Genomic DNA, 2500 nt, shown 5'->3' on the forward strand with positions numbered 1-2500 from the left:
GGTAGGTTCTGCGCCTACCATGGTTGTAACGGGTGACGGGGAATCAGGGTTCGATCCCGGAGAGGGAGCCTGAGAAACGGCTACCACATCCAAGGAAGGCAGCAGGCGCGCAAATTACCCACTCCCGGAACGGGGAGGTAGTGACGAAAAATAACGATACGGGACTCATCCGAGGCCCCGTAATCGGAATGAGAACACTTTAAATCCTTTAACGAGGATCTATTGGAGGGCAAGTCTGGTGCCAGCAGCCGCGGTAATTCCAGCTCCAATAGCGTATATTAAAGTTGTTGCGGTTAAAAAGCTCGTAGTCGGAGGTGTGTCTCGGACGGTCGGTTCGCCGCTTGTCGGTGCTCAACTGGCCGGTCCGGACGTCCTGCCGGTGGGGTCCGCGAGGCTCCGTTATCCTTCTTTGGTCCTCTTCACCGAGTGCCTTGGTGGGCCGGCACGTTTACTTTGAACAAATTAGAGTGCTCAAAGCAGGCCGTTGGTCGCCTGAATACTGTGTGCATGGAATAATGGAATAGGACCTCGGTTCCATTTTGTTGGTTTTCAGAACTCGAGGTAATGATTAATAGGGACGGACGGGGGCATTCGTATTGCGACGTTAGAGGTGAAATTCTTGGATCGTCGCAAGACGAACCGATGCGAAAGCATTTGCCAAGAACGTTTTCGTTGATCAAGAACGAAAGTTAGAGGTTCGAAGGCGATCAGATACCGCCCTAGTTCTAACCATAAACGATGCCAGCTAGCCATCCGCCGAAGTTCCTTCTATGACTCGGCGGGCAGCTTCCGGGAAACCAAAGCTCTTGGGTTCCGGGGGAAGTATGGTTGCAAAGCTCAAACTTAAAGGAATTGACGGAAGGGCACCACCAGGAGTGGAGCCTGCGGCTTAATTTGACTCAACACGGGAAACCTCACCAGGCCCAGACACCGGTAGGATTGACAGAATAAGAGCTCTTTCTTGATTCGGTGGGTGGTGGTGCATGGCCGTTCTTAGTTGGTGGAGCGATTTGTCTGGTTAATTCCGATAACGAACGAGACTCTGGCCTGCTAACTAGGCGTCGGAATCTATTATGCTTCCGACGTAGCTATCTTCTTAGAGGGACAGGCGGCTCCTAGCCGCACGAGATTGAGCAAATAACAGGTCTGTGATGCCCTTAGATGTTCTGGGCCGCACGCGCGCTACACTGAAGGAATCAGCGTGTCCTCCCTGGCCGAAAGGCCCGGGTAACCCGCTGAACCTCCTTCGTGCTAGGGATTGGGGCTTGCAATTGTTTCCCATGAACGAGGAATTCCCAGTAAGCGCGAGTCATAAGCTCGCGTTGATTACGTCCCTGCCCTTTGTACACACCGCCCGTCGCTACTACCGATTGAATGATTTAGTGAGGCCTTCGGACTGGTGCGCGGCGCTCGCCGCCTCAACACCGGTGGCGCCGATGTTGCTGGAAAGATGGCCAAACTTGATCATTTAGAGGAAGTAAAAGTCGTAACAAGGTTTCCGTAGGTGAACCTGCGGAAGGATCATTACAGCTTTCGATTATAAAATCGTAGCTTTGGAACGAATTGGTGAAGAGAAAAAGGGACAAAGAAGGCGAGCAGTCGGGTGCCCGGCTTTCAAAAGCCGGCTTTAAAAGACACACGCCCAACTCGCTCGCAAAGAAGGGAAAAAATTCCCAGTTTGTATGTTTCGATGAAACGAATTTTTTACATAAAATGAAATGAAAGAAAGAAATTCTAAACGGTGGATCACTCGGCTCGTGGATCGATGAAGAACGCAGCTAACTGCGCGTCGAATTGTGAACTGCAGGACACATGAACATCGACGTTTCGAACGCACATTGCAGCCCTCGGATTTTGTTCCCGGGCTACGCCTGGCTGAGGGCCGGCAATTCAGTTCGCGAACGGAAACGTTTGCGTACTGGGGCGACGAGCATCCCTCGCTGGGATGGATCGTCGCCCGGATTGATAGGGGGCTCTGCGGGAGATTGGGCGAGACCCGTCCCCGCCGGTCGAGGTGAGACGCTTCGTTATTTTTTGACGGCGTTCGCCTGCGGATCGGTGGGGGCTCGGTTATTACTCCCTCTCCACGGGCAACTATATCATTTGGGCCGACCTCAGAGCAGGTGAGACCACCCGCTGAATTTAAGCATATTAATAAGCGGAGGAAAAGAAACTAACCAGGATTCCCTTAGTAACGGCGAGCGAACAGGGATCGACTCCAGGGCCAAAGCTCGCGCCCCCCGCGGGGCGCCGAGCGCTGTGGCGTTTGGGAGCGTCCAATTTCCCGAGGGGCGCCGGAGAGTCCAAGTCCCTCTTGAACGGGGCCACGGCCCGGAGAGGGTGCCAGGCCCGTGCGACCTCCGCGCTTGCCTCCCGGGAGGGGCGCTCCTCAGAGTCGGGTTGCTTGAGAGTGCAGCCCAAAGTCGGTGGTAAACTCCACCTAAGACTGAATACGGCCACGAGACCGATAGCGAACAAGTACCGTGAGGGAAAGTTGAAA

General features: G+C 54.0%; 2 non-coding genes across 2 annotated transcripts in view; both read left to right on the top strand.

Moving 5' to 3' along the window:
* Positions 1-1730: 1730 nt before the first annotated feature.
* Positions 1731-1885, top strand: LOC139699839 (5.8S ribosomal RNA). Its single transcript, XR_011703599.1, has one exon. It is a non-coding gene; the product is annotated as a 5.8S ribosomal RNA (ribosomal RNA).
* Positions 1886-2109: 224 nt separating this feature from the next.
* The window catches only part of LOC139699846 (large subunit ribosomal RNA), a 4115-nt gene continuing 3724 nt past the window's right edge, over positions 2110-2500 (top strand). Inside the window, exon 1 of the ribosomal RNA XR_011703606.1 lies at positions 2110-2500. This exon is cut by the window's right edge and continues 3724 nt beyond it. This is a non-coding gene — a ribosomal RNA (large subunit ribosomal RNA).

The sequence above is a fragment of the Hetaerina americana genome, unplaced genomic scaffold (assembly GCF_022747635.1).
Source record: "Hetaerina americana unplaced genomic scaffold, ioHetAmer1.1.p SCAF_920, whole genome shotgun sequence".
NCBI lineage: Eukaryota > Metazoa > Arthropoda > Insecta > Odonata > Calopterygidae > Hetaerina > Hetaerina americana.